This window comes from Pseudorasbora parva, chromosome 17 (assembly GCF_024679245.1).
Source record: "Pseudorasbora parva isolate DD20220531a chromosome 17, ASM2467924v1, whole genome shotgun sequence".
NCBI lineage: Eukaryota > Metazoa > Chordata > Actinopteri > Cypriniformes > Gobionidae > Pseudorasbora > Pseudorasbora parva.
This window is the reverse complement of record NC_090188.1, coordinates 34,097,893-34,115,416: the sequence shown is the minus strand read 5'-3', so window position 1 is coordinate 34,115,416 and position 17,524 is coordinate 34,097,893. Positions and strand designations below refer to the sequence as shown.

Genomic DNA, 17,524 nt, shown 5'->3' with positions numbered 1-17,524 from the left:
ATTGACAGGCGACTCCCTCAAATGCAATGTTGAAACGTCCCTGTCCTTAGTTAAAATAGCAATTTTCTCACAATTTACAAATAGTTGGAAACTTCTGGGATATTGTAGGTACTCAACTGAACAAAATATATAACACCGGCCTAGTGGTTTTTGGATATTTTACTGCAAAAATACTACACTGTAAAAAATTTTTTTGCGATTTTGTTATTTCAACAAATTTTTTTCAGTAGAGATAACTAGATTGTCCAGACAACAAGGCATTTTAAGTTTTCTTGTCCTCAACTAGACTGAAAGTTAAGTGAACAAGTATAATTGTTGTTTTAACTCAAAAACATATGTTGAAATAACTACACTAGATTTTCTGTTGAATGAACAAGTATAATTGTTGTTTTAACTTAAAAACATAAGTTGAACTGTTCTGGATTTTACTCCAATTATACTTTAGTCTATTTATTTAACTACAGTAAACTAAACTTAATCTACTATGTGCAGCTGATTTATATACAACACTCTAATTATATAGATATGAGCACATTTATTTAACTTACCGTATTTAATACGTACCATTCCACACCATATAAACCAAGTCTTAATTCAAGGAGTCAATGAGTAAAGAGTTTTTGTATTAACACGGCTAGTGAAAACAGCGCCATCTGGCGGAGAGGATAATTATGTACATCCAGGAAATGCACGTGCTGTATGCGCGCGCCCCCGTATCCCCTCCCCCACCGACTGACAGACCAGACGCCATTTCCCTTCAATCGATATGCTGAGCAAATGAGTAGTGTTTACACCGGCATAGTGTTTTATCTCATTAACAGTATGAAGTTTATAACATTATATTGTGGTAGGATGGTATGTGTGTGTGTGTGTGTCCGTGCGCACCTAAACTTAGAGATATCTTCTTTGACTCGCGGTGCAGAGCGGAGGATAGAAACAGGCGACTGAGGCGAGAGAACTTTTTCACAGGGAAATATTATAAAGTAAGTGTTTTATCTCATTTACCATTTGTTTTTCATAATTTATTTATTTATACCAATATGTAACTTATATGCTGTGCGCGTTTAAACGAGCCAAAATTTTTCTCTCAGGGGACATGACTCACCGTGCAGTGCAGACATGGAGTTTACTTTCAACCAAGATAACACAAAGTAAGTTACGTGTTTAACCTCATCTACAAAGTGTATTTATGACATTATATTGTTTTATAATTATATTTGTGTGTGTGTGTGTGTGTGTGTGTGTGTGTGTGTTGTGCTCCCAGAGCCGTTGAAATACAGAGTTCCTAACGTTACACGCTTTTACCTCGCGGGGTTCATGGAGCTCTCAACAACTCGCGCCGTCTATTTGTTCGAATGGTTGGAGGTGGACAGCGGTTTCACTATATTTGCTGCAATTTCTGGTAAATATTAACTTTATGAATTTAAATAATAGTATTCAGCCCTAATTAAATCACATTGAGTCATTGTACAGTGTAAACATTGCAACATGTTGTCAATAAGCCTATAAAATGTTTTTTTTTTTTTTTTATGTTTTTATAAATTGCTCCTTGACAAGAAACTGAACTGGTTTACGGATCGGATGAAACTACATCTCGCTTCACTGCATGGTCTCTCTCTCAGATCGCCATCAGATACAGATAAGTTTCATGAAACTCCTTGAAAATTATTAAATGTGAGTTTGAATCGATACAGGTAAAATAAATAACTATTAAAGGGTTAGTTCACCCAAAAAGGAAAATTACCTCATGATTTACTCACCCTCAAGCCATACTAGGTGTATTCCAGACGAATACAATCGGAGTTATATTTAAAAAAAATCTAAAGCATTATAAATGGCAGTGAATGGCAGTCCAAATTTTTAAGCCCAGAAAAAAGTGCATCCATCCATTATAAAAGTAATCCACATGGCTCCAGGGGGGTTAATAAAGACATTCTGATGTGAATCGATGGGTTTGTAATGTAAAAAGTTATAATGTAAAATATGTAGCTTCTGGCGCGACGGCCTTCCGTATTAAAGTTACGGAAAAAGTGTAACTGGCACGGCGATGTCGTCGGATGTAGAGGGGAAGAAAAACTCAACTGGCGCAGCGACGGCATCGGACATGGTGTAAAAAAAAAACGTAATTGCCGCGACAATGACGTCGGACGTGGCGTAAACCTTTTGAACTTCGAGAGGCATTACACTTATTTCGTAAGTTGAAGGCGGTCCGCCAGAAGCCTTTATTAACCCCCCGGAGCCTTCTGGATTATTTTTATAATGGATACAGGGCTTGACATTAAGCATGTTCATGTGCTTGTCCGGAAAAAAGTTTGATATTTTGTGTGTTTGTGTGTGTGTGTGTGTGTGTGTGTTTTAAATATAATTTATTCTGAAGCAATATGCTGACCAGTATTCAATCAGCTTTGACATATTTAAATCTGCATATTTGTGAATTTTTTAATTATTATTTTTTACTTTATATAAAGGGCATTTCCCCTCTAATCTTATTAAATATAGGCTATGCTTCAGGTTTCATTTTATATTGTAAAATTTGATCTATACATTAATTTAAAATAAGACACTATAAGGGCTGTTACCAATCACATTAAATAATTTACACTGAAAAATTTAATTTGCATTAAATAATGTTTTGAAATTTGTATTTTTGGATAGACCAATAATGTTTAAACATCAAACCAAACCTCCAGTAGGTGGTAGCAGGTGGCCGTTTTAATGAGTGAGTCATTGAGTCGTTCATTCAAACGATTCATTCAAACGCTGAATCGTTCAGTAACACACATGTTGCTGTGACTTGTTGCGGTTCTGCTGTGAATGATTTTCACTGCTGAAATAGAACAAAACATTAAATATTGCTTCTTAAATGTAAGTGACTTTAAGGGAATGTTAATTTAAGTGAATGTTAATTAATTGTTTTGCTATGAACTGTCATATGAAGTCAGTGTCATTTTCAGTCGTGGTGGTATTCAGGAAAACAGGTCAAGTGTTGTAATGTCTTCTCTAGAGGCTGCACAAGTGTCAACAGCGCAACCTTGTTATCGTCAGTTCATTATATATTATTATCCACTATCAATCGCCACTTACACTAAATTAATGCAATCGTTCTTGCATTTTGGTGATTCGCTAGCTATTTTTTGTTTTAATCAGGTCCATCGGGCAAGTAAAATTCTCTTTCACTTGTCCCTTCGAAAAATCCACAAGCGTTAATGTCGAGCCCTGGGATGGATGCACTTTTTTTCTGGGCTTCAAAATTTGGGCAGCCATTCACTGCCATTTATAATTTTTGGATTAGCCAGAACTTTTTTTAATATAACTGATTCAGGGCTCGACATTAACGCTTGTCTGGGACAAGTGAAAGAGAATTTTACTTGCCCGATGGACAAGGGCCTGATTAAAACAAAAAATAAACTAACGTTAGCGAATCACCAAAATGCAAGAATGGTTGTGCATTAATTTAGTGTAAGTGGCGATCGATAGTGGATAGTAATATATGATGAAATGACGATAACAAGTTTGCGCTGTTGACACTCGTGCAGCCTCTCGAGGAGAAATTACAACACTAGAGCCATTTAAGCTGTTTCCTGAATACAATCACGACAGAAAGTGACTCTGATTTCATATGATGGTTCCATAAACATTACATTAACATTCACTTAGTCACTTACATTTTAGATGCAATATTGAGTGTGTTTGTTCTATTTCAGCAGCGAAAATCGTTCACAGCAGAACCGTAACGCGTCTCACAGCAACTGAACGATTCAGTGTTTGAATGAATCGTTTGAATGAACGACTCAATGGCTCACTCATTAAGACGGCCACCTGCTGCCACCTACTGGAGGTTTAGTTTCATGTTTAAACATACTTTCTAACATTTGTATTTGTCTATTCAAAACTACAAATCTAAATTTAATGTAGTTGTGATTTTTCAGTGTAAATTATTTTATTTGATTGGTAACAGCCCTTATATTGTCTCATTTTAATTTAATGTATTGATCAAATTTAACAATATAGAATGAAACCTGAAGCAGTGCCTTTATTTAATAAGATTAGGGGGAAAATCCCCTTTATAAAAGGTAAAAATATCCTACATTTCAAATGATTCAATATTTTTTTTAAAAATCACAAATATGCATATTTAAATATGTCAAAGCTGATTGAACACTGGGGAGAATATTGCTTCAGAATAAATTATATTTACAACGCACACACGCACGGAAAAACAAAAAAATATCGAACTTTTTTCCGGACAAGCACATTTTTTATTTGGCCAAGTGAATGAACGATTTGAAACAAGAATGTAATACACCTAGGATGGCTTGAGGGTGAGTAAATCATGGGCTAATTCTCACTTTTGGGTGAACTAACCCTTTAATATGACAGTGGTTTTAAATGTTGTTTTTGTTGCTTTTTGCATTTGAATATTGCACTTTACTAGTAGATACAGCATGAAATAAACATGTATGAACATCAGAGAATATGTTTAAAGATACAGTACAATGTATGAAATCTGTATTGTCTCATGTAATCGCAGTGTTTCAACTGCGCAAACGTTAATAAACGTCAATAAATAGCTTTTAAGCAATGTCATGTCACATTTACCTCAGAAAAAATATTCTGTCAAGTAGAAAAAGTATATTTACTATATTGCATAGTTATTGTATTGCTGTTCTTTAGTATTTAATGTATGTTTGAATAAATATTTTATGACAGCACCACTTAAAATTTGTATCTGTGTCTCATTTTTTTCCAGCCAGATGATGATGAGAGAGACATTGTTCATGGGGTTAATGTAGGGCATCTTGACTATGAGTGAGGACATCAGACATGATAGTGCCTTCCCAGATGATGTTGTGGATGTGGATGTCATACTGGACGGAGATTGTGGTCATGGATCTAGAAGATGCCCTAAATGCCTTTGCCACACTGTTTGGGCTCAAGCTATGAGGTTATCCAACTTTTTATTTTATTTTTATTTTTAATCTAGGTTTAATGGTTGGGGAGAGCTGCAAAGCTGAAAAAAATACAGTGAGGTAACACTGGTGCATATGTGCTGTTTATGCTCATTGATAAATGTACTGAAGCTTGAGAGTTGATTAAAATGAACTTAAATTAAGGGTGTGTTCACACTTGTCATGTTTGGTTCGATTAAAACGAACCCTGGTGCGGTTGCTCGGTTAGTGCGGTTCATTTGAACATATGTGAACGCTGCCACCCGAACTCTGGTGCGCACCAAACAAGCGGACCGAGACCGCTAAAAAGATGGGTCTCGGTCCGCTTCCAAACGAACTCTGGTGCGGTTCGATTGATATATGAACGCAACACGGACCAAACACATGTAAACGGACCAAAAACCAGACGTAGGCTATAATGTCACAAGATGCGACGCATAATGCAGCTGATTTGACGACGCGGAAAGATCGGTGTACGTTATCCAAAATGAGTAACTTTAACGTTAGAGGGCAAACGTAGAGCAACGAGGAAGAGCCTCATCAATATTTGGTCTGACGAGCATGTTTCGAAAATGCTATAAAAACACACAAAAAGCATACCTGGCTCATCTCATCAAAGTTCCCGTGTTGCCCATTATTAGCAGGTACAGACGACAGAACGGCCGTCTCTTTTGCATAAGAGACGCCCGACTCTTTTCTGCACAACGGAGGAAATCCTGCTGCTGTTTTGAATGTTTTGAACATTTTATGAGCTCTTCATGAGTTCTCAGCGGGTAAAAATAATGCCACATGTACACGCATAAAATGATCGCGTTTAATCAGCACACAGCGTTGTTTTGAACATTTCATGAGCTCTTCATGAGTTCTCTGGTAAAAAATAATGCCATATGTGTTACACGCATAAAATGATCGCGTTTAATCAGCACACAACGTTGTTTTGAACATTTCATGAGCTCTTCATGAGTTCTCTGGTAAAAAATAATGCCATATGTACACGCATAAAATGCCCGCGCGTGTAATCCGCACACAGCATTGTTTTGCATGTTCGGTAAGCGAGCTCCTACGTCATATAAGCCGACCAATCAGGTTGTGACCGTCTCCCTGTGCCTTTGGTTCGGTAACTTTAGGTTCGCTGTTAAAAATGCCCGTGTGAACGCTAAGCGGACCAGGACTATTATGTTTGTTTTTGTTTTTTGGTCCGGACCAAACTAACCAAACGAACCGAACTACAAGTGTGAACGCTGAGTTTAAATTAAAATGGTATAAAGCCAAATCAGAGGTGTTTAACAGTCTGTGCCGTTTCTTTTTGCAATTTTCTGAAGAAAGGACATTTCAGACCTTTTGTGTGGTTGTTTTTGGTGTTTGTTTTTGCAATAAATATAAATGTGTACTGATATGTGTTGCTGTGATTTTAATTTGCTAAAGGTTTTATTCTAAATCAAATGTAATTTACAAATCAATATAGTAATGCAATTAATACTTATTAAAGCAGCTTTGCAACCAACTAAAGTGAAGTTATGATGACTAGAACATTTAAGTTCAGAAAACTAAAGTGAAGTTATGATGACTAGAACATTTAAGTTCAGAAAACTAAAGTGAAGTTATGATGACTAGAACATTTAAGTTCAGAAAACTAAAGTGAAGTTATGATGACTAGAACATTTAAGTTTAGAAAACTAAAGTGAAGTTATGATGACTAGAACATTTAAGTTCAGAAAACTAAAGTGAAGTTATGATGACTAGAACATTTAAGTTCAGAAAACTGAAGGGGAAGTTTTTATTACTAAATGGAATTAGTTCAGATAACTTATCCAAATAAGTAAGAGAAACTTAAAAAAACCAATGCAAAAAGATAACAAAATATATTAAGTTAAGTCAACAAATAATTTTTTACAGTGTACATAGTGCACCTTTAACATTTCTAGAATCATAAAAATGATCACAATATGAATCAAATCAATATTGTGTTGGACAACAGTCAAAGTCAAAAAGGTTGAGTACCATTGCTTTAAAGTTTATCTTTTGGGGAAAAAAAAAACATTTTAAACCCCTCTAGACCCCTTTTCTTTTTATAAGTATTTACTTCAACGTTTTGATTCATACGTTTTATTTATATAGCTCCTTTCCCAAGCTCAAGGTCGCTGTACAAAAAAGATATACATACACAAAATATACACAAAATATTATAGACATGTATATACAATGTAGAACATAAACATACAGTTCACTGCCTTTCACAAATCCTCCCCCATGGCCTCATGGGATAGTAAAGTGTCCATTGGATCCCAGAAGTAATAGATCATCCAGAGACGTTTTGCCTACTGTGATTTCGACATACTCTTTTCATATAATACTTCCCCCCTCTATATAGTAGTCACTAGGGAATTATGCAATGTTAAATGCAGCTTCAGTCACAGTTAATGTGGCCCCTAACCCCATGATGCTGATTCAGTTGTAATGATTTCACCGTATAAGAATCGCACTTTAATGGTTTGTTCTCATTCCTTCATCTACAGGCATGTTTTTGTTATCAGCTGGGTAGCGTCTGGGCCCACTTAAGTGTGCCATCTATTATTCCTCCCATGCATAGCATGTGTATGCATTCCCTTACTGCTGTAATTAAACGCTGCCATTAAAAGTTTACATGGGGCCTCTTTCCTGACGTGTCCTCCAACTGCAGGTCCTAGATCAGCTGGACAGTAATATACAAAAAGCTGAGAAGATCAGTTTGGTCTAAGGATATTTCAAAGATATAATCCAAAAACCGATCAATTAATAGGTTGACTTGTTTAATTCGATTTTTTAAACGATATTTTAGGCAGTATTGTTTTACATGGGGTGAAATAAGAGATGTAACTTTGGAGAGCATTTTAGCATGCTTCCATTGTACTAGGATTTTTTAAATTAAAAAAAAGCTGGATAGAATCAGCAAGATAAAAAAAATGTGATTAAAAACTTGTGACATAAAAGACATGCGAATAAACTGCAAACACTTTTACCGAATAAATCCCTTGATGTGCAAAATACCTCACACGACTGGTGATTGGATGTGATTGGGTAACGAGACTAACAAACGAACCAATCATTGAACAGTATTTTAAATGTTGGTTTGATCATTTTGAAATGCCTGAGCCAAAGTATCATCAGAATTATTTGGATTAATGAAACATTTGATTAATTTGGATTAACTCCCTCCCAGAAGGTGAATGCATTCCCAAATATGCAGGCATCCGAATGCAAGACAACATGACAGTGTTTATTGTGTATTTTTCTACGTGCTTTGAGACGCAAGTCATTTAGTCGGTGTAGTAAAAAAGAGCCACATACTTCCTTGATTGCAGCAACTTCCGTTTTTATTACATATTTTGCCCCAATTTCCCAGGAGGTGAAAAGTTTGTTCTCTTGAACACATGGGATGGATTCTTATATTATAGTTATAGTTCTTGGTGGGAATGGGACTTAATTGAATTTAAAGCACTTGTCTGGCTATCACCAGACCAAGCTCAATTTAAAATTGAACATTGGTCTGGGGAGTCAACTGGCATTATTCAAATAACTCTGTACGCAATTGGACAGTCCTTCAACCAATCAGACCACAAGAAGCGTGATCAATGGGCAACGACCCATCGTTCCTCTATCTTTCATCGCGTTAAACCCGCCAATAGCGTGCCAGGTGGATAAGCCAGTCTGTGATTGTTTTCCGCAAAAATGTAACAGAAGCAGTAGAAATGAATGTAGAGGTTTCCAGACTGAGTTGCCAGGCGAAATCAAATCGCTGGAAGATCAGCCTGGGTTTACCCAGTCTATTTAAGCACAGCACTTTTGTGAAAAGTGACTATGACAGTTTTATGCAAATGTATACAATTAAAACAAACTATTGACACAATATTGCCTGGTACTTTGTCATTTTTAATGAATCAACTGCAGAACAGTTGCAAGTCTCCAAGCAACTCCCAGTAGTGGACCGTCATTCCTAAGCGGGTGATTCAATGACTCATTCCACCGTATGTGCTCTCCAAAGAGGAATCCACAGGGTATTCTGTGTTTCAAGTGAGACTCCAATTCAAAGGGAATATCCTTTGCTAGTTATCCTTTCTTTTTAGTGGGTTATCTCAACCCATTATCAGTTGTGTTTTTTAATTATTTTTGTAGTTTTGCACATGCCTTATTGAATGATGAAGGTGTATAAGAGTGAAAGGGAAAGAGAGGGAGTAAAATGGGAGGAGAGAGACAGATGAACAGAGTGGCAAAACAAACTATCCTTTAATCACTGAGACTCCCAAGGGAGGAAATGCCTGGCTTCTTGCTATACAGGAAGTTAGCATACTAAAAACATATACAAACAAACTCGTATATGCTGATGCAAGTGTGGTTTATTGGGAGAAATGTAGGTCATTTTCTCTCGTGGTTTGCATCCTGTTTTGTGAAGTTTGAAATGAATCAAACAGACAGGGACAGCAACTGCTCACTGTGCAAAGAAACTTGAAACAGTAACAAACATTTGCAGTGAGCCATCCTGATAGAATGTCACGAAGGATCACAGGAAGAAAACTTCAGTGGCTACACCATTATCCTCCTTCTGACCTTTCCTTTAAACTATTATGGTAAAAAAAAATAAGGCAGCTTTCAGGTGCAGTCAAATACATGTTGTCACACTGAGAGCACACTTTATGAAGCCTGAATCTGTTGTATGTTAACACCCCGCTTCTCCTCACCCCCCCCCCCCCCCCCCCCTAGATTGGCTCCACGTTTTGATTCAGTGGCAGTGGCAAGAGAGTGCAATTCAGCATTGTTACAGACATTGTTTTTATTGATATGTTGCTGAGTATTGTGTTTCTGCATAATTACTTCTACAAAAGGCCCCCCAAAAGGCTTTACTAAATTATATATTTGGCTTTTATATTGTTACTATATTGAAGCCAATTATTAAAATGTTATCTGGAAAATGTTTACTTTATACATTGAGTGTGTATTTTTTTTCTACTCCCTATTAATAATAATTACTAAATTATCTATTATTAACAAAGTTTTGGAGGAGCAAGTTCAGATAATCTACCCAATCATCACAAAAGGAGGCTTATAAATAGAGCTAACTTTCCTCTGTTCCACAAAACAATTTCCAGTGTTTCACAGCAGGGGATGCTCTGGGTTTGGGCCAACTTCACAATGCAGGCAGACTGTTCTCCTGGCAACCGCCAAACCCAGACTCATCCATCGGCTTGCCAGACAGAGAAGTGTGAATTGGCACTCCAGAGAACACATCTTCACTGCTCTGGAGTCCAGTGTCAGCATGCTTTACACCAATGCATCCGACGCTTTGCGTTACAATACACCACTTGGATGCAGCTGCTGGGCCATGAAAACCCATTGCATGAAACTCTTTATGCCGATTGTTTAAAAGCAGCTTCACAGTGTTAACATGAAAATAAATGATGATACAGAAAAACTTTTGATTCTGCTATTTGACATTGACCCTGCGATAGGTGTTGTAGTGTGTGTAGTTGTGTCTTCAGCCATTTTGGTGTGTTAAATTTGAGTCAGTTTTAGACTTACCATTTTTATGTTTGAATTTACATTAGGAAAAACAAGGTTTATGTTCCATATTGTGGGGCTCGGCAATTTTAACATAATATCGTCATCATATCAGTGATGTAGATGGACCAAAATAAAACCATTAAAATATTAATTATGTAATACTCATAATACTCAATATGTTGCACCACAGTGAGTCATTTTTATGTTGTAATTACCCACCTACCAAATCCAACATTACCCACTGACCATGAAATATCTAGTTGTGAGGAAATGTCACAAACGGACTTATTGCACAGGTGGCAACCTCTCACAGTACCACGCATGAATTAACTGAGCTCCTGAGAGAGCGACCCATTTTTTCCACAAATGTTTGTAAGCAGTCTGCATATAGGTGATTGCTTTGGGAAAAATGTCAGATTAATTTAAAACAGTTAAGATTGCTTTTTATCTTTTTAGAGATTTTCTTTATATGTTCAGTAAATTTTAGTTGAGGATCTAAAACCAATCCAAAAATTTTGAATTCTGAGACAAAGTGATTTTTTTCATTTTGTCTGTTAATTTTAAATATTTAGTTTAGATCTTAATAGAAAAGATCTTAAGTTTCTTAATAGAAAAACACGTGGAGACTGTCTTTGTTAGATTTATCACCAACTGATTTTGATTGAGCCACTGTCTGACCTCAGCCATGTAGACAGCACATCAGCAGCCAGCTCTGGTGATTTTGCAGGTGCATAAAAGAACTGCATCATCTGCGTATAGCTGGAAACGGGCACCTGAACAATTTAATGGCAAGTCATTTATAAAAAAACTGAACAGCAAAGGATCAAGTATAGAACCCTGTGAGATGCCCGTTTTGCTGTTCAAAAGCGATTATTTTTCCTGGGGAACTTTAACACACTGTGCTCTAGCTTGAAAAATTAAAACATGACACTTTAGTTAAAAGCAAGCTATGGTTGATGGTATCAAAAGCCTTTTTAAGGTCAAGGAACACAGCTCCCACCACATCACCCCTATCCAGGGATTTTTTCACATTTTCAATAAAACTTCAGTTTGCAATTTCGGTTGAATAACCCAATCTAAAGCCAAACTGCTGCGGGTGGAGGAGCTGGTTAGCTTCTAAATAATCAACCAATTGTGCTGCTCCAACTTTCTCAATAGAAATTGTATGATAATTACACAGTCCTGATTTCCTGATTTAAATACTGGCACAATAATGTCTTTTTTTTTCATCCTAAAGGAAATGCACCAGTCGTTATAGAAAGATTAACTAGATGTGTCAGTTTAATTGACACAGTTTTATATTTTTTAGCTACTAATCTTATAGATATCGTTTGATTTTGAAATGGACAATTTATTAATAATCTCTTCAACTTTTGTCTCCTGAACCTCTTTAATATAAAAAGAATCTGCTGATGAAATTCCAGTTGGATTAAAATCTATGGACTCAAAATTTGTTAAATCTTCTACTGACTGCACAAAATATGAATTAAATTCATTTGCCATAGTGGCACACTTATTTATATTCTTACCATTTATGTTAAGTTCCTTTATTTCTTTGGGTTAGTTTGTTTTATTAGTCAGATTGTTTAGATGTTTCCAGAGGGAACTATTGTTTCCCTTAGCTTTGCCTATAAGTTGAGTGTAATATGAGACCTTGGCCGTACATAATTCTAGTACCACTTTATTTCTTAAACTGTGTTCATTGTCCAGCTTTAAATGGAGATTACAAAATGGAGATTGCATTCTCTCCGTGTTTATGATTCTTTGCAGCCTTCTGCCACTGCCTATAACCCTTCACTAGAAATTGAAAATAACTCACTCCCGCTAAATGTTTATTCTTTGAATTCTTCGCCTTTCTACTACATAGACAAGCCTTATTGAAAGCCCATTTTACCAGCAGGGAAGTACCACTTTAAATTAATTATTATAAAATGCATAATTAATATTTGTATAATATTATATATAATATTATATAATATTAAATTTTTCTCTGGGATTCTCATTAGTCATCATAATATTAATTTCAATGCTGATTTCATCAATGGATTCTACTTGAATGTAAATGTGAGCTTCCAGTACATTCCTAAGTTTATAGAGTATATGGTGTGCTGCCGTTCGCCCTGAGTGTTTAGTACACAGATGAGTGGAGTGTGGAGCAGAGGCCGGGTGACGCTCGGGAATTTGGAGTTGTGGTGCAGTGAGGGGTGTCATACAGACAGGCTTTGTGAGCTGGCCTTTAGTGGGAGGCTGGATGAGGGGTGCAGGGCGGGCCGGCCACAGAAGGCCGTGGATGGAATGCATGGAATGGAAGACTGACTGTAGCCAGGACCATATGGGGTGGTTAAGCAAGGAGTGATCGTAGTAGTTTAAAGAAAACTATTGATCAAAATGTAGAGTTTAGGTGCAAACTGATGAAAGCATCCATGGAGGTTTTTGGCCGGGTGGTATACTGCAGCCATCTATCATATCAATACTAATTTATATAAACTTCAGCTCTATACTGAATTGCAAGTTGTTGTTGTTGTTGTTTTTTTCTTCAGCGGAAATTTACAAATCCTTTGAAAATTAGTAATGCTGGTGCCTTTGTTACTGCAAATTGCTGTCATTGACCTCCTAGAGAGGTTAGCACTTTAACAATATTAAAAACGTATATACAATATTTCAACAATGAAATCATATTTTCTGTCAGAATATAATCAGAATACCCTTTTTTACAGTGCCCTGCACATGAGTCATGACATGACAATTCCTTCCATATTTCATGCTCATGTTTTATTAACTTCTTTCCTTTTTTATTTAAAGGGTTAGTTCACCCAAAAAATATGAATTACTCACCATCATGCCCTTACAGACCTGTAAGACCTTTGTTCATCTCTGGAACACATATTAAGACATTTTTTTGTTGAAATCCGATGGCTCAGAAAGGCCTCCATTGGTAGCAATGACATTTCCTATAAAAAGGCACAAAAGACGTCATTAAAAAGTCCATCTAACTACAGTGGTTTTACAATAATTATATGAAGCGAAGAGAATAGTTTTTGTGTGCGAGAAAAATCAAAAATCAAAATTACGACTTATGACTGATTTGAACACACTGCTTCATCAAGCTTCGGCGTGTATAGAATCAGCGGTTCAGATCGCCAAAGTCACATGATTTCAGTAGTTTGGCAGTTTGACATGCAATCTGAACTAACCCTTTAAAAACATGGCCACATTCTATTAATTTGTTTCATAATTTTAGTTAAATGATCTGAAACGATTTGTGATTCAGTCTGAATTTCAGATTGCTTGCTTGTGTACTGAATTATGTGGAGTGCCATAGACCCACGAGGGGACATTCTCACAACCATGCGTTCCATAAAAGTTCTCTAAAGGTGCTAAAAATCCTTAGAACATTAGGGAAGTTCTTAAACCATCATCTTTTGGATATGAAAGTGCTGCAGTTCTTAAGATCCTGCAGGGGGACTTTCCATTTTGGTTACTTTATGGTTACACCAACATTACAAAGGGAACATTTGGGACATGAATAGAACGCTGCCACATGGTCCTCTGTTGGTAATATAATAATGTTCCCGTTATGACTTTAGGGGGACATTCCATTTTGGTTATTCCATGGTCACATAACAAAGAGGACATTTGGGATGTTAACAGAACGCTCCGACATGGTCCTCTGTTGGTCATATAATAACGTTCCCGATATGACTTTAGAAAGACGTTCCATTTAGTTATTCTATGGTCAGCTGGTCACATCGCAGCATTACAAAGACGATATTTGGGACGTTAACAAAACGTTCCCACATGGTCTTCTGTTGGTAATATAATAATGTTCCCGTTATGACTTTAGGGGGACATTCCATTTTGGTTATTCTATGGTCACATTACAAAGAGGACATTTGGGATGTTAACAGAACGCTCCGACATGGTCCTCTGTTGGTCATATAATAACGTTCCCGATATGACTTTAGAAAGACGTTCCATTTAGTTATTCTATGGTCAGCTGGTCACATCGCAGCATTACAAAGACGATATTTGGGACGTTAACAAAACGTTCCCACATGGTCTTCTGTTGTTCATATAATAAATATGACATTGACATTAAAACAATGCTCAAAATGTGACATTAAAAGAAGCCTCCTATACGGTTCCCTGTTAGTCAGGGAGTTTCATTTAGTTTCATTTAGGACATTCTGGGAACATTTCAAAATAAGATACGGTCGCCTTAACATCCTGAATGTTCAATAAAGGTATGCCAAATAATGTCCCACAACCCTTTAAAAAAATCCCCATCATGACCATGAACATTCAAGACACAAGATGACACAAGATGTGGATACCCGGACACAAAATGTGGACAGCAGTGCTTCATTGCTGAATAAAAGTATTAATTAAAAAGAAAAATCTTACCAACCCAAACCGTTTGAACAGTATTATATGTAGCCATTTTTGGGTGCAATATGCATCAAACAGTTAATAAACAGGTGTTCATTGATGGTTAATGCACCAAGTCTTCATCAAAACAAATATAATGATAAGCTTTAGAAAAAAGCTTAATATGTACCACTAACCTGTGGCTTAACTGGTCAGAATCTGACTGGGTTTGTGCAGCTGTTCAACAGAACAGTCTGTAATTACTCTGCTATTTTTTATTTTCTATATATGCCCCTTTGGGCAGTGGTGGACCAGCTTGGCCGCAGATTAGGTTGGGTGTGTACCCGTGTGTACAGTATGTGTGTCTGTGTGGTTGTTGTGGTATGAACATATCTGCAGTTAGTTACACATTAAGCCTGTGTGTCTGAGTAGTCTGTTGGGGATAGTGGTTGTGTGTGAGGACGAGATAGAGATAATGAGTGTGTGATTTATTTCTGACCATCAGTGTGTTTTTTTGGGACACACCCTTTGGTTTAGCCTAGGCATTAGCATACTAAATACTAAATAGCAATAGACTTTTATGATTGAAAACTAACCAGAGTCTTCGTAATTCTTTTTAACTTAAGAGATTTACGTCATTCATCAAGCTCTGACCAATGCCCCATTAACAAATCCAACAAAATGTGCTTTAATTTAAGTCCACGAGAACACATGAACTAGACTGTTCCAAAGTCATCATAATGACAGTTTTCCCAGTAGTCCTCTGTGAATTGAGTCTTATTAAAGATCTTGAATGACAGAGGTTTGTAAACAAGAGGCTGTTCATCATTCAGTCACATACACAAAACTGCATAAAAGCGATGTGGTGTTCATTGGAAAATATGAGTGCAGCAGCGGTAACTATTAGTAGTGGGTTAGGTCATATTTGTCTGTTCTCCCCTGGGAACTCTGTGAAAAGAAACAGATTGATGCTGAGGCTCATGCCAAAGCAGAAACAACCAAACGGTTTCAGCGAATAACACCCTCACATGAATTTAACCACAAATATCAAAAATATATAATTAAGAGAATCAAAAAATGCTTATGATCAAACACTCCTATGAACTTTTTGTTTTGTTTTTGCATTTTTATTTTATTTTATTTTTTTATGACAGTTAGGCACCCTTTAAATTCAAATTTTCATAATCCAATAAAAAGGACATTCTCAATATTAATATTTTATTGTATGTATGGCAAAAAAAATGTATAAGCAAAAAGGCTGCACCTTTACACACACACACACACACACACACACACACACACACGTACACACACACACACACACACACACACACACACACACACACACACACACGTTGGTCTATGTGGTTTACAGAGACTCTCCATAGGCGTAATGGTTTTTATACCGTACAAACTGTATTGTCTATCCCCTTACACTGCCCCTGCCCCTAAACCTACCCATCACAGGAAACATTCTGCATTTTTACTTTCTCAAAAAAACATAATTTAGTATGTTTTTAAGGCCATTTGAATTATGAGGACATTTGATATGTCCTCATAAACCACATTTATAGTGTAATACCAGTGTAATACCCATGTAGTTATACAAATTTGTGTCCTCATAAACCACATAAACAGGCTCACACACACACACACACACACACACACCGATCAGGCATAACATTATAGCCACAGGTAAAGTAAGTGACAGCCGGTAACTGACAGGTAAAGTGAATAACACAGATCTCTTTATCACGGCACCTGTTAGTCGCTGTTTGGCAGCAAGTGAACATGTTGTCCTCAAAGTTGATGTGTTAGAAGTAGGAAAAATGGGCAAGCCTAAGGATTTGAGTGAATTTGACAAAGGCCAAATTGTGATGGCTAGACGACTGGGTCATAGCAGGTCTAAAACTGCAGATCTTGTGGGGTGTTCCCGGTTTGCAGTGGTCAGTATCTCTCAAAAGTTGTCCAAGCAAGGAACAGCGGTGAACCGGCAACTATGGCAAGAAGGCAAGCCGGTGGAGGCAGTGTGATGCTTTGGGCAATTTCCTGCTGGGAAACCTTGGATCCTGCCATCCATGTGGAAGTTTGACACATACTACCTAAGCATTATTGCAGACCATGAACACCCTTTAATGGAAATGGTATGCCTGGTGGCTGTGGCGTCTTTCAGGTGGATAAGGCACCACATTATCATCAAAAATGTCAAAAATGGTTCAGAATGGTTTGAGGAGCACAACAAGTTTGAGCTGTTGACTTGGCCTCCAAAATTCCAAGATCTAAATCCAATCGAGCATCTGTGGGATGTGGTCAGGGCTGTTTTGACAACACAAGATTAGGAATATGGTCATAATGTTATGCCTGATCAATGTGTGTGTGTGTGTGTGTGTGTGTGTGTGTGTGTGTGTGTGTGTGTGTGTGCACGCTTAAAAATTAATTAATTAAAAAATAATCGTGTGACTAGGACTCAAATCATGCTGCAGAATGTGTGCTTATAAAAGACTTTCAAGAGGAATATGGAGTTTATATTAAAGCCAGAAAGTATATTAGAAACTATAAAGTATCAGGATTGAGAATAAAGTGCTCAAAATTCCTTGAAATGTCACTGATGACAGTTACCAAATGACCAGCTACTGAATCATTACCTCTGGTTTACCACAGAACTCAAAAGC

General features: G+C 36.9%; 1 protein-coding gene and 1 long non-coding RNA gene across 2 annotated transcripts in view; both read left to right on the top strand.

The window, feature by feature from the left end:
• Window positions 1-17,524, top strand: part of plekhh2 (pleckstrin homology domain containing, family H (with MyTH4 domain) member 2) — a 48,340-nt gene that overhangs the window by 6,452 nt on the left and 24,364 nt on the right. The gene's annotated exons all lie outside the window — the stretch shown is intronic.
• LOC137044995 (uncharacterized) lies at window positions 183-3,037 on the top strand. Its single transcript, XR_010898667.1, has 4 exons — window positions 183-983; window positions 1,092-1,151; window positions 1,265-1,402; window positions 1,558-3,037. It is a non-coding gene; the product is annotated as an uncharacterized lncRNA (long non-coding RNA).